General features: G+C 41.4%; 1 pseudogene; it reads left to right on the plus strand.

The window, feature by feature from the left end:
* Positions 1-63: 63 nt before the first annotated feature.
* Positions 64-6,653, plus strand: LOC143656340 (UAP56-interacting factor pseudogene; annotated as a pseudogene).
* The last annotated feature ends 8,014 nt before the right edge of the window (positions 6,654-14,667 follow it).

Raw genomic sequence — 14,667 nt, forward strand, 5'->3', positions numbered from 1 at the left:
ACAGGATTCCGGTTATGGTAAGAAAAGTTTGAACCATAGAGGAAGAGTCATCCCTGGAAAGAGATGTCCTGCTGTTTGTTTGGTTTTTTTTTCCCTGCTGGGGTTTTATCACTGGCCTCGCAGCTAGGAAATCAATTGGAATTCAAAAAGGAATTAGTGGGGGTGCAAGGGTAGCTCAGTGATAGAATTTTCACCTGCCATGCGGGAAACCCGGGTTCGATTCCTGGCCTATGCACTTCCCAAGCAAACAAACAAATGAAAAACCAAACAAACAAACAAAAATCAACAAATGGTGCTGCAATAAGAGGATACTCACATGGAAAAAGAATGAAATGTGACCCCTGCCATACAGCATACAAAAAAAAAAAGGAATTAGTCCTATAAATCCTCTGAATCAACCACCTTTAAGTGACAAGAATATAGAGCAATATTTTCCTGTGTTAAAAAGGAAGGCAAACCTTCTGAGACAAAATGTAGTACAGAGGAAAGCAGTTGCTGTTCTCAAGAGACCTAACCAGTTAAACAGAAAAAATAATATTCCAGCCAATTTTACCAGAAGTGGAAATAAATTAAGCCATCAGAAAGACACCCGTCAGGCAACTTTTCTTTGCAAAAGAGGCCAGAAAGTTCAGGCCCAGTTGAACACAGAACAACTGCCAGACGATGTAGCAGCAAAAAGAACTGGCCAGTGGCGGGCTTCCATCACAAATGCAGGATTTTAACTGTATCCATTGACAATCCTGGAGCAGTGCAGTGTCTGGAAACTCAGAAACCGCGATCAAGTCCTACTGCTGTTCCCTCGTTCTTCTGATGTAAAGAAGGTTCCTAAAGGTGTACCCCTACAACTTGTCAAAAAATTGGAAGACAGACAGGGATGGCTTTGAATGAGCTATTTGGGACCCTGGAGGAACAAAGAGCCACTTTCATATTCAACAAAGGGGGAAGCCACTTTGTAACCGTGGGATAGATCCCATGTCAAAGGGACTTTTTGAGTGACAGCAATTGAAAAGGTGAATTGCTTGAAGAGTTTTCATAGAAACTCAAGAAACTTTTTTGCAAAATATTTACAAGGCTAAATAACTGTTAATTTTTATTTTTGAAGCTTTTAAAAAAACATGTACAAAATAATGCCCTGAAAGAATAACAGGGGATATATACCTATCTGTTCTTAAAGTTTTCATGGTTGGTTCAGCAGAACAATCCTCTATTTGAGTTCTTTGGTTCCTTATGCAGCAGAAGAAGGAGAAAGATAGAAATCAATTATTTTTATGATAGTGATATTTAGAATCTCGTCTCCTTTGCTATTTTTTTGACATTGCCATGGTAAATCTTTGTCTTTGGAAATATGAGTAAGTCTCTTCATTACTGTCATTTATATTTAATAGTATTGATGAAATAAGTGTAGTTGCCTTTTCATCAGTAAAAATATTTTTTAAAAATTCATTAGAATTCCAGTTTGGGGTTTTAAGATTTAGGGGAATATCTATAACTTGGTTCCTTCTTCAGATAGTGTTAAGTTAATTCCTCAGAATGGTAAATCTTTAGTGACAAACTTTTAATAAGAAATATGGCTTTAGGCATTAGTCTCAGTTTAAGGTGTTGGTGTTCAAAGACTGTAAATGCATGTTTACGAGGATATCTGATAGGGCCTTGTAGGAGAAGGCTCAGTGTAAAAAATCTCACAATTTGTGTTTAGTAAATGAAGAAAGCTTGAGAGGAAGTAGCAGGTTGAAAAACTTCAAAATCCAGGTCAGAGGTATTTTGTTTGGATATAGTATAAGTCTTAGTCCACTGTCCACAAAGTATTTTTCAAATGATATTTTAAAAAACTATAATTATTAACATAGATTGAGTCCCTTAGATATTTTGGTAGTAAAATTAATAGCCATAAAGTCCTAGATATTCTTCTTTTTCAAAAAGTTGATTTTAAAACCTTTTAAGTTTGCTAAATTAAGCAGTATCCTACTCCAAAAAGAAAAATATACTTGTCTATGTCACAGAGGAAAATAATGCAAAAGTGATGAGAGTTGCTTTGAAACCTTGCTTTATACCTCTCACTTTGATTTAACTTATGATATAAAGTTCAGACATTTGTGTGGAGGAAACAATTTGGTTTTTCCCCCCTCTGGTGTGGTGCAGGAGTTAGTCTTTTATGCCAAGATCTTAGAGTCCTCAGATAATTGTATACTATAAGTTACGGCATAATGCCAAAACACAGCAAAATATTCCAGCTACAAGTTATAAATTTGGTCATTATGAAGCTTGACCTTTTGGTTTTGTCTAAATATGTGTTAGTTTCTCTAGAGACAGTATAATATTAGAGTTTACTTTCCTTTTTAAAAAAAGTAAACAGAGAGAAATAAGTGCTAGAGAAAAATGTGGAGAAAAAGATTTACCTATTCACTGTCAGTAGGGAAATGGAGAGGTGCAGCCCCTTGGATGGAAATGTGGTGGTTCCACAGGAGGCTAGGGGTGGGGTTGCTACATGATCCTGAAACCCCATTGCTCAGTATATACCTGGAGGAGCTGCGTGTGGGGACATGAATGGACATTCACACACTGGTGTTTCTGGTGGCAGTGCTCATGATCCACAATGAATGGAGGTGGCCCAAGGGTACAAATGACTGAGGAATGGAAGGGGGAACTATGGTGTATACATACAACGGACTACTGAGTGGCCATAAGAAGGAATGAAGTTGTGATGCATGCAACTAGATGAATGAATCTTAAGAGCTGTATGTTGAATGAAATGTCAGGAACAAAAAGACAAATATTATCATGCCTCAATCATATGGACTAACTGTAATATAAAAATTTGGTGAACTGAAGTCAAGAGAATGGGATATCAGGTTGGGGCCTATTGTAAAGGGTCCTAGATTGTAAGCTCCTACGGTAGTCATGTATACATTCAGGAGGTGTAACTGTTAATTCTAAATTCTCAGATACTGATATGTTTGTATATAACATGGTCTTTCCCAGAAATTTCGGGTATTTATGTGACACTTGAAACTCAGAGTTAGAGCTCTGAAGCTATGAAAGTCAGCAGCACTCCATACATGAACTGTTTAAAAATTTGAAAAAGTGATTAGACAGTGAGTAGAGATACAATGAAGCTGATATGGATAGGACTAAGTTATATCAGAAGACTGGGTAAAGGATGATATCTATATTTCAAAATTTCAACTTCTGTGTGAGACTAAAGGCAGAAATGTTTATTTGCTGCAAAATTTATATTTTGGCTAGTGTATTTCCTAATTTAACTTGTATGGTCAGTTGAATTGCGCACCATAAGTACATAGAATCTTGAATAGGGTATGAGATTTTGTTGGCTTGTCGAGGTTAGTGTGATGCCCCGATAAATCCCAGAGTGATCTGGACAGTGAATAAGGAAGTGTTTGCAAAGTCCCAAAGAATGGAGAGAAAGGGGGTGTCATGGTTAGGGACAGGTGTCAACTTGGCCAAGTTGTGGTACCTGTTCATCTGATTGGGCAAGCGCTGGCCTGTCTGTTGCAATGAGGACATTTCATAGGATTAGGTCATGATCACATCAGCTACATCCACAGCTGATTCCATTTGTAATCAGCCAAAGGGGAGTGTTTTCTGCAATTAGTGATGCTAAAGGCAGTCATGGGAAGCCTTTTAAGGAGGACTCAGAGGAGACAGGTTCCATTCCTGCTTTGGCTGGTGAGCCTCTCCTGTGGAGTTCATCCAGGCCATCCATTGGAGTCATCGGCTTCGCAGCCTGCCCTGTGGATTTTGGACTCTGCGTTCCTACGGTCACGTGAGACACTTTCATAAATTTTATATTTGCAAGTGTTCCCTGTTGATTCTGTTTCTCTAGAGAACCCTAACTAATACATCTTGGTACCAGGAGTGGTTCTTAAGGAACAGAATCTTAAAAATGGGTTTTTATGGATGGTTTTCTACTCTGACTGGACTCAGAGACACTAAGGACTCTGATTCCTGTAATCAGAATGACACTCCCAATCCATGGACTGAGTTGGCAAAGGAGATAGTCAAAATATCATCATTCGATTCTCCTAATGCTTCGCTTGTACGAAGCCAGACTCTGGGGGATAATGTTTTTGACACCTTTACAGAGTTTTGTAGAAATAAGAGTTATAGAGATGTTGGTTGGTTGTTGTTAGATACACTGTCTACATTAAAGGGTGAAAGCAATGGGCTTAAGGCTTCAAACGAGAAGCTTAAGCGCCGTCTGAAAGATGTAGAGGTTTCTATGAGTATCCTGAAGGAAAATCTTATTTCGTGTAGCTGTAGACTTGAGATCTCTGAAAATCAGACTCAGAATCTCATTGTTAGAGTAGCAACTTTACAGCGTAAACTGAAATCTCAGTCTTGCATGGTGTCTGCCATTAAAGTGAGGGCATTGATTGGAAAGGAGGGGACCCTGAAAAATGGGATGGTGACGTACGGATTGATAATGATGTTGGGGGTGAGGTTGAAACCCTAGACCATGCTGAGCCTTCTTTAGATAACCCTGTAATAGTCTGCCCTGAGGACATAGCCGCCCCACCTCCAGCCTGCCTTGAGGAATTGACCACCCAACCTCCTCCTGAAGGGATTAGCCCTAGAGTTATTAATCCTGTTTCACCAGATGAAACTGCAAATGAAAGCCCTGAAGCAAATGGCTTGGAAGATATTTCTAATTCTTTTAATGACCCACCCCCACAACCCCTCCTTTCTTCTAGACCTATAACTAGACTAAAGTCCCAACAGGCCCCTAAAGGTGAGGTACAAAGTATCACACATGAGGAGGTACGTTATACTCCAAAAGAACTGTGTGAGTTTTCCAATTTATATAGACAGAAATCAGGGGAATATGTGTGGCAATGGATTTTAAGAGTGTGGGATAATGGTGGGAGGAATATAAGGCTGGATCAGGCTGAATTTATTGATATGGGCCCACTAAGCAGAGATTCTGCATTCAATGTTATAGCTCGAGCGGTTAGAAAAGGTGTTAACAGCTTGTTTGGGTGGTTGGTTGAAACATGGATCAAAAGGTGGCCAACATTACCTGAGGTTGAAATGCCAGAACTGCCCTGGTATAATGTAGATGAGGGGATCCAGAAGCTTAGAGAGATTGGGATGTTAGAGTGGATTTATCATGCAAAGCCTGCTCTTACACCCCAGGAATGTCCAGAGGATGCACCTTTTACCAGAACAGTGAGAAATAAGTTTGTGAGACTAGCACCATCATCCCTCAAGAGCTCTGTGGTTGCACTTCTCTGTAGGTCAGATATTACTGTGGGAACTGCTGTCACTGAGCTGGAATCCTTAAACACAATGGGGATGACAGGATCCCGAGTTGGCAGAAGCCAGGTGGCAGCACTTAATCACCAAAGACAGGGTAGACGCGGCTATTATAATAGACAACAAACTCAAAGGAGGCATCAAAATTATATGACATGCAGAGATTTGTGGCATTGGCTAGTAAATCATGGGGTGCCTAGAAATACAATAGAAGGGAAGTCTACTAAATTCTTGTTGGAGCTGTATAAACAAAAGAGTTCTAGGTCAAGGGAACAGAGTCTAACCTGAATTATAAAAACACAGAGTCACGGCCCCTTAACCAATTTCCAGACTTGAAACAGTTTACAGACCCTGAGCCCCTTGAATGAAGGGGAGGCCAGGTCCCTATGGGGGAGAAACCTGTTACACTGCCACAAATTTATACTGTTAACCTTCCTCTAAGTCTTCCCCAAGGAGACCGACGGCCTTTTACCAGGGTAACTGTGCATTGGGGAAAAGGAAATGATCAGATATTTCGGGGATTATTAGACACTGGTTCAGAAGTGACATTAATTCCAGGGGACCCAAAACGTCACTCTGGACCACCAGTCAGAGTGGGGGCTTATGGAGGCCAGGTGATCAATGGAGTTTTAGCTCAGGTCCGTCTCACAGTGGATCCAGTGGGCCCCCGGACCCATCCTGTAGTTATTTCCCCAGTTCCGGAATGTATAATTGGCATAGACATACTGAGCAACTGGCAGAATCCCCACATTGGTTCTCTAACTCATGCAGTGAGAGCTATTATGGTGGGAAAGGCCAAGTGGAAGCCACTAGAACTGCCCCTACCAAGCAAAATAGTAAATCAAAAGCATTACCGTATTCCTGGAGGGATTGCAGAGATTACTGCCACTCTTAAGGACTTGAAAGATGCAGGGGTGGTGATTCCCACCACATCCCTGTTCAACTCTCCTTTTGGCCTGTGCGGAAAACAGATGGGTCTTGGAGAATGACAGTGGATTATCGTAAACTCAACCAGGTGGTAACTCCAATTGCAGCTGCTGTTCCAGATGTAGTATCATTGCTTGAGCAAATCAATACATCCCCTGGTACCTGGTATGCAGCTATTGATCTGGCAAATGCTTTTTTCTCAATAGCTATTAGTAAGGACCACCAGAAACAGTTTGCTTTCAGCTGGCAAGGTCAGCAATATACTTTCACTTTCCTACCTCAGGGGTATATCAACTCTCCAGCCCTATGTCATAATCTTGTTCACAGAGACCTTGATCATTTCTCCCTCCCACAAAACATCACACTGGTCCATTATATTGATGATATCATGTTGATTGGACCTAATGAGCAAGAAGTAGCAACTACTCTAGATTTACTGGTAAGGCATTTGCATGTCAGAGGATGGGAGATAAATCCAACAAAAATACAGGGGCCTTCCACCTCAGTAAAATTTCTAGGTGTCCAGTGGTGTGGGGCATGTCGAGATATCCCTTCTAAGGTGAAGGATAAATTGCTGCATCTGGCCCCTCCCACAACCAAAAAAGAGGCACAACACCTAGTTGGTCTTTTTGGATTTTGGCGACAACATATTCCTCATTTGGGTGTGCTACTCCAGCCCATTTATCGAGTGACCAGAAAATCTGCTAATTTTGAGTGGGGACCTGAACAAGAGGAGGCTCTGCGACAGGTCCAGGCTGCTGTGCAAGCTGCTCTGCCACTTGGGCCGTATGATCCAGCAGATCCAATGGTGCTGGAAGTGTCAGTAGCAAATAGAGATGCGGTCTGGAGCCTTTGGCAGGCCCCTATAGGAGAATCACAATGCAGACCCTTAGGATTTTGGAGCAAAGCCTTACCATCTGCTGCAGATAACTACTCTCCTTTTGAGAAACAGCTTTTGGCCTGCTACTGGGCCTTAGTAGAGACTGAACGCTTAACCATGGGCCACCAAGTTACCATGAGACCTGAGTTGCCTCTCATGAGTTGGGTGTTGTCTGACCCACCAAGCCATAAAGTTGGGCGTGCACAGCAGCACTCTATTGTAAAGTGGAAATGGTATATACGAGATAGAGCCAGAGCAGGTCCCGAAGGCACAAGTAAGTTACATGAAGAAGTGGCACAAATGCCCATGGTTTCCACTCCTGCTACCACATTACCTTCTCTTTCCCAGACCAGAGCTATGGCCTCTTGGGGAGTTCCTTACAGTGAATTGACTGAGGAAGAGAAAACTCGGGCCTGGTTTACAGATGGTTCAGCACGATATGCAGGTACCACCCGAAAGTGGACAGCTGCAGCATTACAACCCCTTTCTGGGGTGTCCTTGAAGGACAGTGGTGAGGGGAAATCCTCCCAGTGGGCAGAACTTTGAGCATTGTACCTGGTTGTTCATTTTGCTTGGAAGGAAAACTGGCCAGAGGTGCATTTGTATACTGACTCATGGGCTGTTGCTAATGGTTTGGCTGGATGGTCAGGGACTTGGAAAGACCATAATTGGAAAATTGGTGACAAAGAGGTCTGGGGAAGAAGTATGTGGATAGACCTTTCTGAGTGGGCAAAAAACATGAAGATATTTGTGTCCCATGTGAATGCACACCAGAGGGTGACTTCAGCACAGGAAGATTTTAATAATCAAGTGGATAAGATGACCCGTTCTATGGATACCAGTCAGCCTCTTTCCCCAGCAACTCCTGTTATTGCCCAATGGGCTCATGAACAAAGTGGTCATGGTGGTAGGGATGGAAGTTATGCATGGGCTCAGCAACATGGACTTCCACTCACCAAGGCTGACCTGGCTACAGCCACTGCTGAGTGCCCAATCTGCCAGCAGCAGAGACCCACACTCAGCCCCCGATATGGCACCATTCCCCGAGGTGACCAGCCAGCTACGTGGTGGCAGGTTGATTACATTGGACCACTCCCTTCATGGAAGGGGCAGCGATTTGTTCTAACTGGAATAGACACATACTCTGGATATGGGTTTGCTTTCCCTGCACACAATGCTTCTGCCAAAACTACCATCCGTGGGCTTACAGAATGCCTTATCCATCGTCATGGTATCCCACATAGCATTGCTTTGGATCAAGGAACACACTTCACAGCAAATGAAGTGCGGGAATGGGCACATGCTCATGGAATTCTCTGGTCTTACCATGTTCCCCATCATCCAGAAGCAGCTGGATTGATAGAACGGTGGAATGGCCTTTTGAAAACTCAATTACGGTGCCAACTAGGTGGCAAAAACTTGAAAGGCTGGGGTAATGTTCTCCAGGAAGCTGTGTATGCTCTGAATCAGCGTCCGCTGTATGGTGCTGTTTCTCCCATAGCCAGGATCCATGGGTCCAGGAACCAAGGGGTGGAAATGGGTGTGGTGCCACTCACTATTACTCCTAGTGATCCACTAGGAAAATTTTTGCTTCCTGTCCCTGCTACCCTGAGTTCTGCTGGTCTACAGGTTTTAGTTCCAAAATGGGGTGTGCTTTCTCCAGGAGAAACAACAGTGATACCACTGAACTGGAAGTTAAGATTGTCACCTGGCCACTTTGGGCTACTTATGCCTCTGGATCAACACACCAAGAAGGGGATTACATTATTGTCTGGGGTAATTGACCCTGACTATCAGAAGGAAGTAGGACTGCAACTACATACTGGAGGTAAAGAAGAGTTTTCTTGGAATATAGGAGATCCCCTGGGGCGTCTATTAGTACTACCATGCCCTGTGATTAAAATCAATGGAAAACTGCAACAACACAATCCAGGCAGGACCACTAATGGCTCTGAGACTTCAGGAATGAAGGTTTGGGTCACCCCACCAGGCAAAGAACCACGGCCAGCTGAAGTGCTTGCTGAGGGGAAAGGGAGCATGGAATGGGTAGTGGAAGAAGGTAGTGATAAATATGAACTTCGACCACGTGATCAGTTACAGAAATGAGGACTGTAATGCTGTTTTTTTGTTCGTGTTATACTATTTAAGTTGTAAGATATCAAGTTTAAGAATGAATGTTGCCCAAGGATTTGCACCCTATTCTGGAGAGATTTAATGTGTTTCCAGTTATATGCAGGACAGTTGAGTATTGTCAGGTAAAAGAAAAAATGTGTGCTTATTTGTTTTCATTTGGAGATTAAGTATGGTCTAAGGTGATATATATATATATATATATATATAGGTGCCAAGTTGACAAGGGGTGGACTGTCATGGTTAGGGACAGGTGTCAACTTGGCCAAGTTGTGGTACCTGTTCATCTGATTGGGCAAGCGCTGGCCTGTCTGTTGCAATGAGGACATTTCATAGGATTAGGTCATGATCACATCAGCTACATCCACAGCTGATTCCATTTGTAATCAGCCAAAGGGGAGTGTCTTCTGCAATTAGTGATGCTAAATGCAGTTTAGCAGTTCCCTCCAGCCTCTCCATTAATCTTGACTAACAAGGTGATATCTGCTTAATGCGTAAGAATAACCTCCAGGATAACCTCTCGACTCTGTTTGGAATCTCTCAGCCATTGACACTTTGTCTCATTTCACTCTTCCCCCTTTTGGTCGAGAAGGTTTTCTCAATCCGTTGTTGGTGAGTCTCAGCACATTCTAGGGTTTTTCTCAATCCCTTGATGCTGAGTCTCAGCTCATTCTGGGATTTCTGTCCCATGTTGCCAGGAAGGTCTGCACCCCTGGCAGTCATGTCCCACGCAGAGAGGGGGAGGGTGGTGAGATTGCTTGTTGTGTTGACTGGAGAGAGAGGCCACATCTGAGCAACAAAAGAGGCTCTCTTGGGGGTGACTCTTAGGCCTAAATTTTAAGTAGGCTTGACCTATCCTTTGTGGAGTTAAGTAAAAGCGGAATTTAATGAGTTGCTAGTTTACAGTTTTAAGGCTGAGAAAATGTCCCAATGAAAACAAGTCTATAGAAATGTCCAATCAAAGGCATCCAGGGAAAGATACCTTGGTTTGAGAAGGCCAATGAAGTTCACAATTTCTTTCTCAAATGGAAGGGCACATGGTGAACACAGTCAGAGTTTCTCTCTCAGCTGGAAGGGCACATGGCGAACACAGCATCATCTGCTAGCTTTCTCTCCTGGCTTCTGGTTTCATGAAGCTCCCTGGGAGGCGTTTTCCTTCTTGATCTCCAAAGGTCACTGGCTGGTGGACTCTCTGCTTCATGGTGCTGCAGCATTCTCTGCTCTCTCTGAATCTTTTTCTCCAAAATGTTTCCTCTTTTATAGAACTCCAGGAAACCAATTAAGACCCACCCAAATGGGTGGAGACATGTCATCACCTAATCCAGTTTAACAACCACTCTTGACCAAATCACATCATCCAAGGAGATGATCTGATTACAGTTTCAAACATACAGTATTGAATAGGGATTATTCTACCTTTATGAAGTGGGATTTTGATTAAAACATGGCTTTTCTAGGGGGCATACATCCTTCAAACCAGCACAGGGGGCAATATTCAACTTCCCTATTTGGAGAATTTCTGATATTCTCGCAAGCAGTGGGGACAACCAAATCAATAGGCCGAGCCCTTGATCTTGGGGTTTACCCCTATGAAACTTTTTCCTGCAAAGGATAGGCTAAGACTACTTAAAATTAGGCCTAAAAGTCACCCCACCCACCACCCCTTGAACCTCATGGTCTCTCTCTCTCTCTCTGCGTCGACATGGCAAGTAAACTCACTGCCCTCACCCCCCTATGTGGGACATGACTCCCAGGGGTGTAAATCTCCCTGGCAATGCTGTACAGAAAGCCTGGAATAAGCCAGGACCCAGCATCAAGGGATTGAGAAAACCTTCTCTACCAAAATGGGGAAGAGAGAAATGAAAAAAAAATAATAATAAAGTGTCAGTGGCTGAGAGATTTCAGAGTCAAGAGGTTATCCTGGAGAGGTTATTCTTAAGCATTAAATAGATATCCCTTTTTTAGTTTATGGTGTACTGGAATGGCTAGAGGGAAGTACCTGAAATTGTAGAGCTGTGTTTCAGTAGCCATGTTTCTTGAAGATGATTGTCTAACTATATAACTTTTACAATGCGACTGTGTGATTGTGAAAATCTTGTGTCTGATGTTCCTTTTATTTAGGGTATGGACAGATGAGTAAAAAATATGGATAAGGCGGCTTAGTAAGACGCGCGGGTCTTAGTTCCTCCTCCAGAAAAGCAACTAAAGAAACAGAAACAATACAAAACAGCTCCCGGAGTCACGACAGAGACCAAAAAAGACAGCGTACCCCATTCTGGAACGGCTGAACGGGTAGGGAGAATCCACTGCTGTGAGATACCCGAGGGGTGCACGTTTTCCCGGCTGGGGTGGCTGGCGTCTGGGGTCCCCTCCACGCACGTGGCTCCCCGGTCTGACTGGGAACATTGGATAGCGGGGCCCTCCCGTCACGCTTGGCGTCTCGGGCCAGCTGGGCAATTTGGACCGGCACTCCCCCAAGCCACGGCCAGCGACCCCCGCCTCCACGCGCGGTTTCCCGGGCCGACTGCCCCGCAGACAAACGACTGCCACGAGCGCCACCTACTGGGAAGGAAAAGAAAAACAGAGCCCAGAGATTCCACAGAAAAACCTTTCAACCAGCTGGGTCCCACACCCAGGGAGATCTGATCAAATGCCCAGACACCAGCAGAAAATAATGGATGATGCTCGGAAAATTGAAGATATGGCCCAATCAAAGGAACAAACCAATAGTTCAAATGAGATACAGGAGCTGAGACAACTAATGCTGAATATACGAACAGAAATGGAAAAACTCTTCAAAAACCAAATCAATAAATTGAGGGAGGACATGAAGAAGATATGGGCTGAACAAAAAGAAGAAATAGAAAATCTGAAAAAACAAATCACAGAACTTGTGGGAGTGAAGGACAAAGAAGAAAAAATGGAAAAAACAATGGATACCTACAATGGTAGATCTAAAGAGACAGAAGCTACAATTAGTGAACTGGAGGATGGAACAACTGAATTCCAAAAAGAAACAGAAACTATAGGGAAAAGAATGGAAAAACTTGAGCAGGGAATCAGGGAACTGAATGACAATATGAAGCGCACAAATATACGTGTTGTGGGTGTCCCAGAAGGAGAAGAGAAGGGAAAAGGAGGAGAAAAACTAATGGAAGAAATTATCACTGAAAATTTCCCAACTCTTATGAAAGACCTAAATATACAGATCCAAGAAGTGCAGCGCACCCCAAAGAGAATAGACCCAAATAGGCGTTCTCCAAGACATTTACTAGTTAGAATGTCAGAGGTCAAAGAGAAAGAGAGGATCTTGAAAGCAGCAAGAGAAAAACAATCTGTCACATACAAGGGAAACCCAATAAGACTATGTGTAGATTTCTCAGCAGAAACCATGGAAGCTAGAAGACAGTGGGATGATATATTTAAATCACTAAAAGAGAAAAACTGCCAACCAAGACTCCTATATCCAGCAAAATTGTCCTTCAAAAATGAAGGAGAAATTAAAACATTTATAGACAAAAAGTCACTGAGAGAATTTGTGACCAAGAGACCAGCTCTGCAAGAAATACTAAAGGGAGCACTAGAGTCAGATACGAAAAGACAGAAGAGAGAGGTATGGAGTAAAGTGTAGAAAGAAGGAAAATCAGATATGATATATATAATACAAAAGCCAAAATGGTAGAGGAAAATATTATCCAAACAGTAATAACACTAAAAGTTAATGGACTGAATTTCCCAATCAAAAGACATAGAATGGCAGAATGGATTCAGCTTTAAGACAAGATAAACTTATGAACCATGTAATAACATGGATGGACCTAGAGAATATTATGCTGAGTGAATCCAGCCAAAAACTAAAGGACAAATACTGTATGGTCCCACTGATGTGAACGGACATTCGAGAATAAACTTGAAATATGTCATTGGTAACAGAGTTCAGCAGGAGTTAGAAACAGGGTAAGACAATGGGTAATTGAAGCTGAAGGGATACAGACTGTGCAACAGGACTAGATACAAAAACTCAAAAATGGACAGCACAATAATACCTAATTGTAAAGTAATCATGTTAAAACACTGAATGAAGCTGCATCTGAGCTATAGGTTTTTGTTTTGTTTTGTTTTGTTTTGTTTTGATTTTACTATTATTACTTTTATTTTTTTCTCTATATTAACATTCTATATCTTTTTCGGTTATGTTGCTAGTTCTTCTAAACCAATGCAAATGTACTAAGAAATGATGATCATGCATCTATGTGATGATGTTAAGAATTAATGATTGCATGTGTAGAATGGTATGATCTCTAAATGTTGGGTTAATTTCTTTTTTTCCGTTAATTAAAAAAAAAAAAAAAAAGAGAAGGGATAATTGGAGATGAAGGGATACAGACTGTACAACGGGACTGGATATAAAAACTCAGAAATGGACAGCACAATACTACCCAATTGTAATGCAATTATATTAAAACACTGAATGAAGCTGCATGTGAGGTATAGGTTTTTTGTTTTTGTTTTTTTTGTTTTTTTTTCTTTCTATTATTGTTTTAATTCTTATTCTGTTGTCTTTTTATTTCTTTTTCTAAATTGATGCAAATGTACTAAGAAATGATGAATATGCAACTATGTGATGTTATTAAGAATTACTGATTGTACATGTAGATTGGAATGATTTCTAATTGTTTTGTTAATTCTTTTTTTAATTAATAAAAAAAAAAATTAAAAAAAATGGATAAAAATAAACAAATAATAGGGGGAACAAAGGTTAAAATAAATTCAGTTTGAAATAGTGGTAAATGAAAGCGAGGGGTAAGGGGTATGGTACATATAGTTTTTTTTTCCTCTATTATCATTTTATTTCTTTTTCTAAATCGTTGCAAATGTACTAAGAAATGATGAATATGTAACTATGTGATGATATTAAGAATTACTGATTATATATGTAGAATGGAATGATTTCTAAATGTTTTGTTAATTTTTTTAATTAATAAAAAAAAGTTAAAAAAAAAACACAGTCAATATCCAAAAAAAAAAAAAAAAAGGTTAAAATAAATTGAGTAGATTGAAATACTAGCAGTCAATGAGAGGGAAAGTTAAGGGATATAGTATATATGAGTTTTTCCTTTTTTCTTTCCTTTGCTGGAGCGATGCAGATGTTCAAAAAAATGATCATGGTGATGAATACATAACTATGTGGTGATATTGTGAGCTATTGATTGTATATCATGTATGGAATGTATGTTAAAAATATTCTAAAAAAGAAAACAGTGCAATTGCCCATCAGCAGATGAATGGATAAACAAAATGTGGTTCCTCTATGCAATGGAATACTATCCAGCCATTAATAGGAGTGAAGTTCTGACGCATGCTCACACAAGCCATGGGGGGAAGAGCCCAGAGTGGGGTCTAGGTGGAATAGGGCACCAGAGGTAGGATCAAGGCTTCTTGGAGGATGATTAGCTGTG

This window comes from Tamandua tetradactyla, chromosome 2, assembly GCF_023851605.1.
Source record: "Tamandua tetradactyla isolate mTamTet1 chromosome 2, mTamTet1.pri, whole genome shotgun sequence".
Classification (NCBI taxonomy): domain Eukaryota; kingdom Metazoa; phylum Chordata; class Mammalia; order Pilosa; family Myrmecophagidae; genus Tamandua; species Tamandua tetradactyla.